The 16,077-nt window shown below is 32.8% G+C and overlaps 8 non-coding genes across 8 annotated transcripts; all 8 read left to right on the top strand.

Annotated features, from left to right (window-relative positions):
- The first annotated feature begins 947 nt into the window (after positions 1-947).
- Positions 948-1,021, top strand: TRNAI-AAU (transfer RNA isoleucine (anticodon AAU)). Its single transcript has one exon. It is a non-coding gene; the product is annotated as a tRNA-Ile (tRNA).
- Positions 1,022-2,609: 1,588 nt separating this feature from the next.
- TRNAI-AAU (transfer RNA isoleucine (anticodon AAU)) lies at positions 2,610-2,683 on the top strand. Its single transcript has one exon. It is a non-coding gene; the product is annotated as a tRNA-Ile (tRNA).
- A 1,587-nt stretch (positions 2,684-4,270) lies between these two features.
- TRNAI-AAU (transfer RNA isoleucine (anticodon AAU)) lies at positions 4,271-4,344 on the top strand. The gene has a single exon. It is a non-coding gene; the product is annotated as a tRNA-Ile (tRNA).
- Positions 4,345-5,932: 1,588 nt separating this feature from the next.
- TRNAI-AAU (transfer RNA isoleucine (anticodon AAU)) lies at positions 5,933-6,006 on the top strand. Its single transcript has one exon. It is a non-coding gene; the product is annotated as a tRNA-Ile (tRNA).
- Positions 6,007-9,255: 3,249 nt separating this feature from the next.
- TRNAI-AAU (transfer RNA isoleucine (anticodon AAU)) lies at positions 9,256-9,329 on the top strand. Its single transcript has one exon. It is a non-coding gene; the product is annotated as a tRNA-Ile (tRNA).
- A 3,249-nt stretch (positions 9,330-12,578) lies between these two features.
- On the top strand, positions 12,579-12,652 carry TRNAI-AAU (transfer RNA isoleucine (anticodon AAU)). The gene has a single exon. It is a non-coding gene; the product is annotated as a tRNA-Ile (tRNA).
- A 1,588-nt stretch (positions 12,653-14,240) lies between these two features.
- Positions 14,241-14,314, top strand: TRNAI-AAU (transfer RNA isoleucine (anticodon AAU)). Its single transcript has one exon. It is a non-coding gene; the product is annotated as a tRNA-Ile (tRNA).
- Positions 14,315-15,902: 1,588 nt separating this feature from the next.
- On the top strand, positions 15,903-15,976 carry TRNAI-AAU (transfer RNA isoleucine (anticodon AAU)). Its single transcript has one exon. It is a non-coding gene; the product is annotated as a tRNA-Ile (tRNA).
- Positions 15,977-16,077: the final 101 nt, after the last annotated feature.

Here is a 16,077-nt window from a genome sequence, read left to right as displayed (position 1 = left end):
TTGCTGTTGCCCTTAGCAACAGCATTTCGGGTTCTCTACGTATTAAAACACAACATCTTGCTTTTTACATCTGAGCAGTTCTAATACAAGGGAGATACCCAGTTCCTTAGCCTCTGGGCTTCTCTGTTCACTGTGTGTGTATTTTGTTACCCTATCACCTTCTGTGTACGTTATGTCATATTCCCCAGTTTGTCTGTGAGTCCATTTGTTTTGCATAACAGTTCAAACACCAGTACATTCCTGCAGACACTGGAGTGCATAACAGTTCTGACACTAGTACTTTCCTGCAGGCACTGGTGTGCATAACAATAACAGAGGACTGCCTTTTTTATAGACCAAGGATGAACGTCTCTTGTGAGTTAAGTCTGATAATGACATCACAATTTGTAAATTAAGCTATAGTATGATTACAGAGTGTAGACTGAATAAAAAGTGCTTTCCTATGGATTGAAGTTTGTATTTTCTTAAGCTTTGCATTCCAAAATGGGCTAGCATTCTTTATTTCCAATGGGCACATTAAGCTACTTCCCCAATATATATTTTTTTGTGTTAAAAGTTATTCATACACAACTTGGTAAAACATACTAAATTTAATACATAATGGATTACATCCTGGGATTATCTTTTTCAACAATCTGTAAATTTACAATTAAAAATTGTGTATTAGATTTTTTAGATTGATTTTGCTTAGATTTGCATTTACTCCTAGTCTAAATTGTCTATTTTTATACTATTAGTAGATGCCTTAATCTTTGTTATTATCCTATCTAATATTTATTTTTATTTTGTAATGTGGAAAGAAACTGGAGCATTTTTATGATACCCATGCTTCAAGTGACTCTATGGCTTAAGCTTTTTTTTGAAAAATGAAATGCTATAAAAACAAAATATGATCTGTGCTTTAAGGTACATTTGCCAGTTTTGTGTTTGCTTGTAGTAATATCTGTGGCCTGTTAGCTCAGTTGGTTAGAGCGTGGTGCTAATAACGCCAAGGTCACGGGTTCGATCCACGTGTGGGCTATTTGCTTTTCTTGATGGACAAGAATGGAATAAGCTCATCGTGGAGTGCATGAATACTTGAAAACATCATAGACACATATATCACAAAATCTCTTCAAATACATATCAGAAGCCAGTGGGAGTGTCATCCTTTGGCTGATGAAGATTTTTCTCTACATGGCTCAGTGACTTTTGTTTCAAATCAAGTAATATGGCATAACTAAGATATGCAAGGGCAAATTAATCAGTTATTTTAATGCTGCTCAAACATAGAGGGTACTAGGTGTTACTAGAAGAAGTAGAAGATATGTGCTCCCCTCTCATTAGTGCACACTGAAGTAAAAAAAATGGAGAATTTCTAAAGACCAGAGCACAAGTAATGGATCTCTGCATTCTTATTGCATCTTTTCTTATTTCCAAATATTTGACATACTTCTGATTTGATAAGTTTAAAAATGAGTTTAAACAAAGGACACCACTGAAGATGATGGAATTTATATGAATTTTAAATGAAGATTTGCAATACTCATACATTGAATGAAAATGGAGCTTTGAACAAAAGGAAAATAAACAATGTTAGCTCCCACGAGATATGAACTCAGATTACTAGATTCAAAGTCCAGGGTGCTAACAATTACACCATGGAACCCTCACCTGAGCAATGGCATCTACTGAAGTGCACTCATCTTTTAAATGCAAAGAAAAGAAATTCAATACTTTATATATATTATTTCAAGTTTCTAATAAGCTCAGGGATGCAATAGGTATTATGTAGAATATTTGTCCAAACCCAATGATAATATATAAAAAGTAACCTATTTTTTTAAAGGAGAAGATAGATACTAGAAACCTAAATGCCTAGGACCAATTTCAGTTGGAGCATCACCCCTTATGTTATCCTAGCATTGAATTGACAGTTTTTCTGTATTTCCATATTTGCATATCAGCCACTTACAATTGTTTCAAGCTTTATAACAGAGGACTGCCTTTTTTATAGACCAAGGATGAAAGTCTCTTGTGAGTTAAGTCTGATAATGACATCACAATTTGTAAATTAAGCTATAGTATGATTACAGAGTGTAGACTGAATAAAAAGTGCTTTCCTATGGATTGAAGTTTGTATTTTCTTAAGCTTTGCATTCCAAAATGGGCTAGCATTCTTTATTTCCAATGGGCACATTAAGCTACTTCCCCAATATATATTTTTTTGTGTTAAAAGTTATTCATACACAACTTGGTAAAACATACTAAATTTAATACATAATGGATTACATCCTGGGATTATCTTTTTCAACAATCTGTAAATTTACAATTAAAAATTGTGTATTAGATTTTTTAGATTGATTTTGCTTAGATTTGCATATACTCCTTGTCTAAATTGTCTATTTTTATACTATTAGTAGATGCCTTAATCTTTGTTATTATCCTATCTAATATTTATTTTTATTTTGTAATGTGGAAAGAAACTGGAGCATTTTTATGATACCCATGCTTCAAGTGACTCTATGGCTTAAGCTTTTTTTTGAAAAATGAAATGCTATAAAAACAAAATATGATCTGTGCTTTGAGGTACATTTGCCAGTTTTGTGTTTGCTGGCAGTAATATCTGTGGCCTTTTAGCTCAGTTGGTTAGAGCGTGGTGCTAATAACGCCAAGGTCACGGGTTCGATCCACGTATGGGCTATTTGCTTTTCTTGATGGACAAGAATGGAATAAGCTCATCGTGGAGTGCATGAATACTTGAAAACATCATAGACACATATATCACAAAATCTCTTCAAATACATATCAGAAGCCAGTGGGAGTGTCATCCTTTGGCTGATGAAGATTTTTCTCTACATGGCTCAGTGACTTTTGTTTCAAATCAAGTAATATGGCATAACTAAGATATGCAAGGGCAAATTAATCAGTTATTTTAATGCTGCTCAAACATAGAGGGCACTAGGTGTTACTAGAAGAAGTAGAAGATATGTGCTCCCCTCTCATTAGTGCACACTGAAGTAAAAAAAATGGAGAATTTCTAAAGACCAGAGCACAAGTAATGGATCTCTGCATTCTTATTGCATCTTTTCTTATTTCCAAATATTTGACATACTTCTGATTTTATAAGTTTAAAAATGAGTTTAAACAAAGGACACCACTGAAGATGATGGAATTTATATGAATTTTAAATGAAGATTTGCAATACTCATACATTGAATGAAAATGGACCTTTGAACAAAAGGAAAATAAACAATGTTAGCTCCCACGAGATATGAACTCAGATTACTAGATTCAAAGTCCAGGGTGCTAACAATTACACCATGGAACCCTCACTTGAGCAATAGCATCTACTGAAGTGCGCTCATCTTTTAAATGCAAAGAAAAGAAATTCAATACTTTATATATATTATTTCAAGTTTCTAATAAGCTCAGGGATGCAATAGGTATTATGTAGAATATTTGTCCAAACCCAATGATAATATATAAAAAGTAACCTATTTTTTAAAGGAGAAGATAGATACTAGAAACCTAAATGCCTAGGACCAATTTCAGTTGGAGCATCACCCCTTATGTTATCCTTGCATTGAATTGACAGTTTTTCTGTATTTCCATATTTGCATATCAGCCACTTATAATTGTTTCAAGCTTTATAACAGAGGACTGCCTTTTTTATAGACCAAGGATGAACGTCTCTTGTGAGTTAAGTCTGATAATGACATCACAATTTGTAAATTAAGCTATAGTATGATTACAGAGTGTAGACTGAATAAAAAGTGCTTTCCTATGGATTGAAGTTTGTATTTTCTTAAGCTTTGCATTCCAAAATGGGCTAGCATTCTTTATTTCCAATGGGCACATTAAGCTACTTCCCCAATATATATTTTTTTGTGTTAAAAGTTATTCATACACAACTTGGTAAAACATACTAAATTTAATACATAATGGATTACATCCTGGGATTATCTTTTTCAACAATCTGTAAATTTACAATTAAAAATTGTGTATTAGATTTTTTAGATTGATTTTGCTTAGATTTGCATTTACTCCTTGTCTAAATTGTCTATTTTTATACTATTACTAGATGCCTTAATCTTTGTTATTATCCTATCTAATATTTATTTTTATTTTGTAATGTGGAAAGAAACTGGAGCATTTTTATGATACCCATGCTTCAAGTGACTCTATGGCTTAAGCTTTTTTTTGAAAAATTAAATGCTATAAAAACAAAATATGATCTGTGCTTTGAGGTACATTTGCCAGTTTTGTGTTTGCTGGCAGTAATATGTGTGCCCTGTTAGCTCAGTTGTTTAGAGCGTGGTGCTAATAACGCCAAGGTCACGGGTTCGATCCCCGTATGGGCCATTTGCTTTTCTTGAAGGACAAGAATGGAATAAGCTCATCGTGGAGTGCATGAATACTTGAAAACATCATAGACACATATATCACAAAATCTTTTCAAATACATATCAGAAGCCAGTGGGAGTGTCATCCTTTGGCTGATGAAGATTTTTCTCTACATGGCTCAGTGACTTTTGTCTCAAATCAAGCAATATGACATAACTAAGATATGCAAGGGCAAATTAATCAGTTATTATATTGCTGCTCAAACATAGAGGGCACTAGGTGTTACTAGAAGAAGAAGAAGATATGTGCTCCCCTCTCATTAGTGCACACTGAAGTAAAAAAAAATGGAGAATTTCTAAAGACCAGAGCACAAGTAATGGATCTCTGCATTCTTATTGCATCTTTTCTTATTTCCAAATATTTGACATACTTCTGATTTGATAAGTTTAAAAATGAGTTTAAACAAAGGACACCACTGAAGATGATGGAATTTATATGAATTTTAAATGAAGATTTGCAATACTCATACATTGAATGAAAATGGAGCTTTGAACAAAAGGAAAATAAACAATGTTAGCTCCCACGAGATATGAACTCAGATTACTAGATTCAAAGTCCAGGGTGCTAGCAATTACACCATGGAACCCTCACCTGAGCAATGGCATCTACTGAAGTGCGCTCATCTTTTAAATGCAAAGAAAAGAAATTCAATACTTTATATATATTATTTCAAGTTTCTAATAAGCTCAGGGATGCAATAGGTATTATGTAGAATATTTGTCCAAACCCAATGATAATATATAAAAAGTAACCTATTTTTTAAAGGAGAAGATAGATACTAGAAACCTAAATGCCTAGGACCAATTTCAGTTGGAGCATCACCCCTTATGTTATCCTAGCATTGAATTGACAGTTTTTCTGTATTTCCATATTTGCATATCAGCCACTTACAATTGTTTCAAGCTTTATAACAGAGGACTGCCTTTTTTATAGACCAAGGATGAAAGTCTCTTGTGAGTTAAGTCTGATAATGACATCACAATTTGTAAATTAAGCTATAGTATGATTACAGAGTGTAGACTGAATAAAAAGTGCTTTCCTATGGATTGAAGTTTGTATTTTCTTAAGCTTTGCATTCCAAAATGGGCTAGCATTCTTTATTTCCAATGGGCACATTAAGCTACTTCCCCAATATATATTTTTTTGTGTTAAAAGTTATTCATACACAACTTGGTAAAACATACTAAATTTAATACATAATGGATTACATCCTGGGATTATCTTTTTCAACAATCTGTAAATTTACAATTAAAAATTGTGTATTAGATTTTTTAGATTGATTTTGCTTAGATTTGCATATACTCCTTGTCTAAATTGTCTATTTTTATACTATTACTAGATGCCTTAATCTTTGTTATTATCCTATCTAATATTTATTTTTATTTTGTAATGTGGAAAGAAACTGGAGCATTTTTATGATACCCATGCTTCAAGTGACTCTATGGCTTAAGCTTTTTTTTGAAAAATGAAATGCTATAAAAACAAAATATGATCTGTGCTTTGAGGTACATTTGCCAGTTTTGTGTTTGCTTGCAGTAACATCTGTGGCCGGTTAGCTCAGTTGGTTAGAGCATGGTGCTAATAACGCAAAGGTCACGGGTTCGATCCCCGTATGGGCCATTTGCTTTTCTTGATGGACAAGAATGGAATAAGCTCATCGGTGGAGTGCATGAATACTTGAAAACATCATAGACACATATATCACAAAATCTCTTCAAATACATATCAGAAGCCAGTGGGAGTGTCATCCTTTGGATGATGAAGATTTTTCTCTACATGGCCCAGTGACTTTTGTCTCAAATCAAGCAATATGGCATAACTAAGATATGCAAGGGCAAATTAATCAGTTATTATATTGCTGCTCAAACATAGAGGACACTAGGTGTTACTAGAAGAAGAAGAAGATATGAGCTCCCCTCTCATTAGTGCACACTGAAGTAAAAAAAATGGAGAATTTCTAAAGACCAGAGCACAAGTAATGGATCTCTGCATTCTTATTGCATCTTTTCTTATTTCCAAATATTTGACATACTTCTGATTTGATAAGTTTAAAAATGAGTTTAAACAAAGGACACCACTGAAGATGATGGAATTTATATGAATTTTAAATGAAGATTTGCAATACTCATACATTGAATGAAAATGGAGCTTTGAACAAAAGGAAAATAAACAATGTTAGCTCCCACGAGATATGAACTCAGATTACTAGATTCAAAGTCCAGGGTGCTAACAATTACACCATGGAACCCTCACCTGAGCAATGGCATCTACTGAAGTGCACTCATCTTTTAAATGCAAAGAAAAGAAATTCAATACTTTATATATATTATTTCAAGTTTCTAATAAGCTCAGGGATGCAATAGGTATTATGTAGAATATTTGTCCAAACCCAATGATAATATATAAAAAGTAACCTATTTTTTAAAGGAGAAGATAGATACTAGAAACCTAAATGCCTAGGACCAATTTCAGTTGGAGCATCACCCCTTATGTTATCCTAGCATTGAATTGACAGTTTTTCTGTATTTCCATATTTGCATATCAGCCACTTACAATTGTTTCAAGCTTTATAACAGAGGACTGCCTTTTTTATAGACAAAGGATGAAAGTCTCTTGTGAGTTAAGCCTGATAATGACATCACAATTTGTAAATTAAGCTATAGTATGATTACAGAGTGTAGACTGAATAAAAAGTGCTTTCCTATGGATTGAAGTTTGTATTTTCTTAAGCTTTGCATTCCAAAATGGGCTAGCATTCTTTATTTCCAATGGGCACATTAAGCTACTTCCCCAATATATATTTTTTTGTGTTAAAAGTTATTCATACACAACTTGGTAAAACATACTAAATTTAATACATAATGGATTACATCCTGGGATTATCTTTTTCAACAATCTGTAAATTTACAATTAAAAATTGTGTATTAGATTTTTTAGATTGATTTTGCTTAGATTTGCATATACTCCTTGTCTAAATTGTCTATTTTTATACTATTAGTAGATGCCTTAATCTTTGTTATTATCCTATCTAATATTTATTTTTATTTTGTAATGTGGAAAGAAACTGGAGCATTTTTATGATACCCATGCTTCAAGTGACTCTATGGCTTAGGCTTTTTTTTGAAAAATGAAATGCTATAAAAACAAAATATGATCTGTGCTTTGAGGTACATTTGCCAGTTTTGTGTTTGCTGGCAGTAATATCTGTGGCCTGTCAGCTCAGTTGGTTAGAGCGTGGTGCTAATAACGCCAAGGTCACAGGTTTGATCCACGTATGGGCTATTTGCTTTTCTTGATGGACAAGAATGGAATAAGCTCATCGTGGAGTGCATGAATACTTGAAAACATCATAGACACATATATCACAAAATCTCTTCAAATACATATCAGAAGCCAGTGGGAGTGTCATCCTTTGGCTGATGAAGATTTTTCTCTACATGGCTCAGTGACTTTTGTTTCAAATCAAGTAATATGGCATAACTAAGATATGCAAGGGCAAATTAATCAGTTATTTTAATGCTGCTCAAACATAGAGGGAACTAGGTGTTACTAGAAGAAGTAGAAGATATGTGCTCCCCTCTCATTAGTGCACACTGAAGTAAAAAAAATGGAGAATTTCTAAAGACCAGAGCACAAGTAATGGATCTCTGCATTCTTATTGCATCTTTTCTTATTTCCAAATATTTGACATACTTCTGATTTGATAAGTTTAAAAATGAGTTTAAACAAAGGACACCACTGAAGATGATGGAATTTATATGAATTTTAAATGAAGATTTGCAAAACTCATACATTGAATGAAAATGGAGCTTTGAACAAAAGGAAAATAAACAATGTTAGCTCCCACGAGATATGAACTCAGATTACTAGATTCAAAGTCCAGGGTGCTAACAATTACACCATGGAACCCTCACCTAAACAATGGCATCTACTGAAGTGCGCTCATCTTTTAAATGCAAAGAAAAGAAATTCAATACTTTATATATATTTTTTCAAGTTTCTAATAAGCTCAGGGATGCAATAGGTATTATGTAGAATATTTGTCCAAACCCAATGATAATATATAAAAAGTAACCTATTTTTTAAAGGAGAAGATAGATACTAGAAACCTAAATGCCTAGGACCAATTTCAGTTGGAGCATCACCCCTTATGTTATCCTAGCATTGAATTGACAGTTTTTCTGTATTTCCATATTTGCATATCAGCCACTTACAATTGTTTCAAGCTTTATAACAGAGGACTGCCTTTTTTATAGACCAAGGATGAAAGTCTCTTGTGAGTTAAGTCTGATAATGACATCACAATTTGTAAATTAAGCTATAGTATGATTACAGAGTGTAGACTGAATAAAAAGTGCTTTCCTATGGATTGAAGTTTGTATTTTCTTAAGCTTTGCATTCCAAAATGGGCTAGCATTCTTTATTTCCAATGGGCACATTAAGCTACTTCCCCAATATATATTTTTTTGTGTTAAAAGTTATTCATACACAACTTGGTAAAACATACTAAATTTAATACATAATGGATTACATCCTGGGATTATCTTTTTCAACAATCTGTAAATTTACAATTAAAAATTGTGTATTAGATTTTTTAGATTGATTTTGCTTAGATTTGCATATACTCCTTGTCTAAATTGTCTATTTTTATACTATTACTAGATGCCTTAATCTTTGTTATTATCCTATCTAATATTTATTTTTATTTTGTAATGTGGAAAGAAACTGGAGCATTTTTATGATACCCATGCTTCAAGTGACTCTATGGCTTAAGCTTTTTTTTGAAAAATGAAATGCTATAAAAACAAAATATGATCTGTGCTTTGAGGTACATTTGCCAGTTTTGTGTTTGCTTGCAGTAACATCTGTGGCCAGTTAGCTCAGTTGGTTAGAGCATGGTGCTAATAACGCAAAGGTCACGGGTTCGATCCCCGTATGGGCCATTTGCTTTTCTTGATGGACAAGAATGGAATAAGCTCATCGGTGGAGTGCATGAATACTTGAAAACATCATAGACACATATATCACAAAATCTCTTCAAATACATATCAGAAGCCAGTGGGAGTGTCATCCTTTGGATGATGAAGATTTTTCTCTACATGGCCGAGTGACTTTTGTCTCAAATCAAGCAATATGGCATAACTAAGATATGCAAGGGCAAATTAATCAGTTATTATATTGCTGCTCAAACATAGAGGACACTAGGTGTTACTAGAAGAAGAAGAAGATATGAGCTCCCCTCTCATTAGTGCACACTGAAGTAAAAAAAATGGAGAATTTCTAAAGACCAGAGCACAAGTAATGGATCTCTGCATTCTTATTGCATCTTTTCTTATTTCCAAATATTTGACATACTTCTGATTTGATAAGTTTAAAAATGAGTTTAAACAAAGGACACCACTGAAGATGATGGAATTTATATGAATTTTAAATGAAGATTTGCAATACTCATACATTGAATGAAAATGGAGCTTTGAACAAAAGGAAAATAAACAATGTTAGCTCCCACGAGATATGAACTCAGATTACTAGATTCAAAGTCCAGGGTGCTAACAATTACACCATGGAACCCTCACCTGAGCAATGGCATCTACTGAAGTGCACTCATCTTTTAAATGCAAAGAAAAGAAATTCAATACTTTATATATATTATTTCAAGTTTCTAATAAGCTCAGGGATGCAATAGGTATTATGTAGAATATTTGTCCAAACCCAATGATAATATATAAAAAGTAACCTATTTTTTAAAGGAGAAGATAGATACTAGAAACCTAAATGCCTAGGACCAATTTCAGTTGGAGCATCACCCCTTATGTTATCCTAGCATTGAATTGACAGTTTTTCTGTATTTCCATATTTGCATATCAGCCACTTACAATTGTTTCAAGCTTTATAACAGAGGACTGCCTTTTTTATAGACAAAGGATGAAAGTCTCTTGTGAGTTAAGCCTGATAATGACATCACAATTTGTAAATTAAGCTATAGTATGATTACAGAGTGTAGACTGAATAAAAAGTGCTTTCCTATGGATTGAAGTTTGTATTTTCTTAAGCTTTGCATTCCAAAATGGGCTAGCATTCTTTATTTCCAATGGGCACATTAAGCTACTTCCCCAATATATATTTTTTTGTGTTAAAAGTTATTCATACACAACTTGGTAAAACATACTAAATTTAATACATAATGGATTACATCCTGGGATTATCTTTTTCAACAATCTGTAAATTTACAATTAAAAATTGTGTATTAGATTTTTTAGATTGATTTTGCTTAGATTTGCATATACTCCTTGTCTAAATTGTCTATTTTTATACTATTAGTAGATGCCTTAATCTTTGTTATTATCCTATCTAATATTTATTTTTATTTTGTAATATGGAAAGAAACTGGAGCATTTTTATGATACCCATGCTTCAAGTGACTCTATGGCTTAGGCTTTTTTTTGAAAAATGAAATGCTATAAAAACAAAATATGATCTGTGCTTTGAGGTACATTTGCCAGTTTTGTGTTTGCTGGCAGTAATATCTGTGGCCTGTCAGCTCAGTTGGTTAGAGCGTGGTGCTAATAACGCCAAGGTCACAGGTTTGATCCACGTATGGGCTATTTGCTTTTCTTGATGGACAAGAATGGAATAAGCTCATCGTGGAGTGCATGAATACTTGAAAACATCATAGACACATATATCACAAAATCTCTTCAAATACATATCAGAAGCCAGTGGGAGTGTCATCCTTTGGCTGATGAAGATTTTTCTCTACATGGCTCAGTGACTTTTGTTTCAAATCAAGTAATATGGCATAACTAAGATATGCAAGGGCAAATTAATCAGTTATTTTAATGCTGCTCAAACATAGAGGGCACTAGGTGTTACTAGAAGAAGTAGAAGATATGTGCTCCCCTCTCATTAGTGCACACTGAAGTAAAATAAATGGAGAATTTCTAAAGACCAGAGCACAAGTAATGGATCTCTGCATTCTTATTGCATCTTTTCTTATTTCCAAATATTTGACATACTTCTGATTTGATAAGTTTAAAAATGAGTTTAAACAAAGGACACCACTGAAGATGATGGAATTTATATGAATTTTAAATGAAGATTTGCAAAACTCATACATTGAATGAAAATGGAGCTTTGAACAAAAGGAAAATAAACAATGTTAGCTCCCACGAGATATGAACTCAGATTACTAGATTCAAAGTCCAGGGTGCTAACAATTACACCATGGAACCCTCACCTAAACAATGGCATCTACTGAAGTGCGCTCATCTTTTAAATGCAAAGAAAAGAAATTCAATACTTTATATATATTATTTCAAGTTTCTAATAAGCTCAGGGATGCAATAGGTATTATGTAGAATATTTGTCCAAACCCAATGATAATATATAAAAAGTAACCTATTTTTTAAAGGAGAAGATAGATACTAGAAACCTAAATGCCTAGGACCAATTTCAGTTGGAGCATCACCCCTTATGTTATCCTAGCATTGAATTGACAGTTTTTCTGTATTTCCATATTTGCATATCAGCCACTTATAATTGTTTCAAGCTTTATAACAGAGGACTGCCTTTTTTATAGACCAAGGATGAACGTCTCTTGTGAGTTAAGTCTGATAATGACATCACAATTTGTAAATTAAGCTATAGTATGATTACAGAGTGTAGACTGAATAAAAAGTGCTTTCCTATGGATTGAAGTTTGTATTTTCTTAAGCTTTGCATTCCAAAATGGGCTAGCATTCTTTATTTCCAATGGGCACATTAAGCTACTTCCCCAATATATATTTTTTTGTGTTAAAAGTTATTCATACACAACTTGGTAAAACATACTAAATTTAATACATAATGGATTACATCCTGGGATTATCTTTTTCAACAATCTGTAAATTTACAATTAAAAATTGTGTATTAGATTTTTTAGATTGATTTTGCTTAGATTTGCATTTACTCCTAGTCTAAATTGTCTATTTTTATACTATTAGTAGATGCCTTAATCTTTGTTATTATCCTATCTAATATTTATTTTTATTTTGTAATGTGGAAAGAAACTGGAGCATTTTTATGATACCCATGCTTCAAGTGACTCTATGGCTTAAGCTTTTTTTTGAAAAATGAAATGCTATAAAAACAAAATATGATCTGTGCTTTGAGGTACATTTGCCAGTTTTGTGTTTGCTGGCAGTAATATGTGTGGCCTGTTAGCTCAGTTGTTTAGAGCGTGGTGCTAATAACGCCAAGGTCACGGGTTCGATCCCCGTATGGGCCATTTGCTTTTCTTGAAGGACAAGCATGGAATAAGCTCATCGTGGAGTGCATGAATACTTGAAAACATCATAGACACATATATCACAAAATCTTTTCAAATACATATCAGAAGCCAGTGGGAGTGTCATCCTTTGGCTGATGAAGATTTTTCTCTACATGGCTCAGTGACTTTTGTCTCAAATCAAGCAATATGACATAACTAAGATATGCAAGGGCAAATTAATCAGTTATTATATTGCTGCTCAAACATAGAGGGCACTAGGTGTTACTAGAAGAAGAAGAAGATATGTGCTCCCCTCTCATTAGTGCACACTGAAGTAAAAAAAAATGGAGAATTTCTAAAGACCAGAGCACAAGTAATGGATCTCTGCATTCTTATTGCATCTTTTCTTATTTCCAAATATTTGACATACTTCTGATTTGATAAGTTTAAAAATGAGTTTAAACAAAGGACACCACTGAAGATGATGGAATTTATATGAATTTTAAATGAAGATTTGCAATACTCATACATTGAATGAAAATGGAGCTTTGAACAAAAGGAAAATAAACAATGTTAGCTCCCACGAGATATGAACTCAGATTACTAGATTCAAAGTCCAGGGTGCTAGCAATTACACCATGGAACCCTCACCTGAGCAATGGCATCTACTGAAGTGCGCTCATCTTTTAAATGCAAAGAAAAGAAATTCAATACTTTATATATATTATTTCAAGTTTCTAATAAGCTCAGGGATGCAATAGGTATTATGTAGAATATTTGTCCAAACCCAATGATAATATATAAAAAGTAACCTATTTTTTAAAGGAGAAGATAGATACTAGAAACCTAAATGCCTAGGACCAATTTCAGTTGGAGCATCACCCCTTATGTTATCCTAGCATTGAATTGACAGTTTTTCTGTATTTCCATATTTGCATATCAGCCACTTACAATTGTTTCAAGCTTTATAACAGAGGACTGCCTTTTTTATAGACCAAGGATGAAAGTCTCTTGTGAGTTAAGTCTGATAATGACATCACAATTTGTAAATTAAGCTATAGTATGATTACAGAGTGTAGACTGAATAAAAAGTGCTTTCCTATGGATCGAAGTTTGTATTTTCTTAAGCTTTGCATTCCAAAATGGGCTAGCATTCTTTATTTCCAATGGGCACATTAAGCTACTTCCCCAATATATATTTTTTTGTGTTAAAAGTTATTCATACACAACTTGGTAAAACATACTAAATTTAATACATAATGGATTACATCCTGGGATTATCTTTTTCAACAATCTGTAAATTTACAATTAAAAATTGTGTATTAGATTTTTTAGATTGATTTTGCTTAGATTTGCATATACTCCTTGTCTAAATTGTCTATTTTTATACTATTAGTAGATGCCTTAATCTTTGTTATTATCCTATCTAATATTTATTTTTATTTTGTAATGTGGAAAGAAACTGGAGCATTTTTATGATACCCATGCTTCAAGTGACTCTATGGCTTAAGCTTTTTTTTGAAAAATGAAATGCTATAAAAACAAAATATGATCTGTGCTTTGAGGTACATTTGCCAGTTTTGTGTTTGCTTGCAGTAACATCTGTGGCCGGTTAGCTCAGTTGGTTAGAGCGTGGTGCTAATAACGCCAAGGTCACGGGTTAGATCCCTGTATGGGCCATTTGCTTTTCTTGATGGACAAGAATGGAATAAGCTCATCGGTGGAGTGCATGAATACTTGAAAACATCATAGACACATATATCACAAAATCTCTTCAAATACATATCAGAAGCCAGTGGGAGTGTCATCCTTTGGCTGATGAAGATTTTTCTCTACATGGCCCAGTGATTTTTGTCTCAAATCAAGCAATATGGCATAACTAAGATATGCAAGGGCAAATTAATCAGTTATTATATTGCTGCTCAAACATAGAGGGCACTAGGTGTTACTAGAAGAAGAAGAAGATATGAGCTCCCCTCTCATTAGTGCACACTGAAGTAAAAAAAATGGAGAATTTCTAAAGACCAGAGCACAAGTAATGGATCTCTGCATTCTTATTGCATCTTTTCTTATTTCCAAATATTTGACATACTTCTGATTTGATAAGTTTAAAAATGAGTTTAAACAAAGGACACCACTGAAGATGATGGAATTTATATGAATTTTAAATGAAGATTTGCAATACTCATACATTGAATGAAAATGGAGCTTTGAACAAAAGGAAAATAAACAATGTTAGCTCCCACGACATATGAACTCAGATTACTAGATTCAAAGTCCAGGGTGCTAACAATTACACCATGGAACCCTCACCTGAGCAATGGCATCTACTGAAGTGCACTCATCTTTTAAATGCAAAGAAAAGAAATTCAATACTTTATATATATTATTTCAAGTTTCTAATAAGCTCAGGGATGCAATAGGTATTATGTAGAATATTTGTCCAAACCCAATGATAATATATAAAAAGTAACCTATTTTTTAAAGGAGAAGATAGATACTAGAAACCTAAATGCCTAGGACCAATTTCAGTTGGAGCATCACCCCTTATGTTATCCTAGCATTGAATTGACAGTTTTTCTGTATTTCCATATTTGCATATCAGCCACTTACAATTGTTTCAAGCTTTATAACAGAGGACTGCCTTTTTTATAGACCAAGGATGAAAGTCTCTTGTGAGTTAAGTCTGATAATGACATCACAATTTGTAAATTAAGCTATAGTATGATTACAGAGTGTAGACTGAATAAAAAGTGCTTTCCTATGGATTGAAGTTTGTATTTTCTTAAGCTTTGCATTCCAAAATGGGCTAGCATTCTTTATTTCCAATGGGCACATTAAGCTACTTCCCCAATATATATTTTTTTGTGTTAAAAGTTATTCATACACAACTTGGTAAAACATACTAAATTTAATACATAATGGATTACATCCTGGGATTATCTTTTTCAACAATCTGTAAATTTACAATTAAAAATTGTGTATTAGATTTTTTAGATTGATTTTGCTTAGATTTGCATATACTCCTTCTCTAAATTGTCTATTTTTATACTATTAGTAGATGCCTTAATCTTTGTTATTATCCTGTCTAATATTTATTTTTATTTTGTAATGTGGAAAGAAACTGGAGCATTTTTATGATACCCATGCTTCAAGTGACTCTATGGCTTAAGCTTTTTTTTGAAAAATGAAATGCTATAAAAACAAAATATGATCTGTGCTTTGAGGTACATTTGCCAGTTTTGTGTTTGCTTGCAGTAACATCTGTGGCCGGTTAGCTCAGTTGGTTAGAGCGTGGTGCTAATAACGCCAAGGTCACGGGTTCGATCCCCGTATGGGCCATTTGCTTTTGGACAAGAATGGAATAAGCTCATCGGTGGAGTGCATGAATACTTGAAAACATCATAGACGCATATATCACAAAATCTCTTCAAATACATATC

The sequence above is a fragment of the Pseudophryne corroboree genome, chromosome 11, assembly GCF_028390025.1.
Source record: "Pseudophryne corroboree isolate aPseCor3 chromosome 11, aPseCor3.hap2, whole genome shotgun sequence".
Classification (NCBI taxonomy): Eukaryota; Metazoa; Chordata; class Amphibia; order Anura; family Myobatrachidae; genus Pseudophryne; species Pseudophryne corroboree.
Note: the sequence above shows the minus strand (reverse complement) of the source record. Positions and strands in the feature narration are given on the sequence as shown.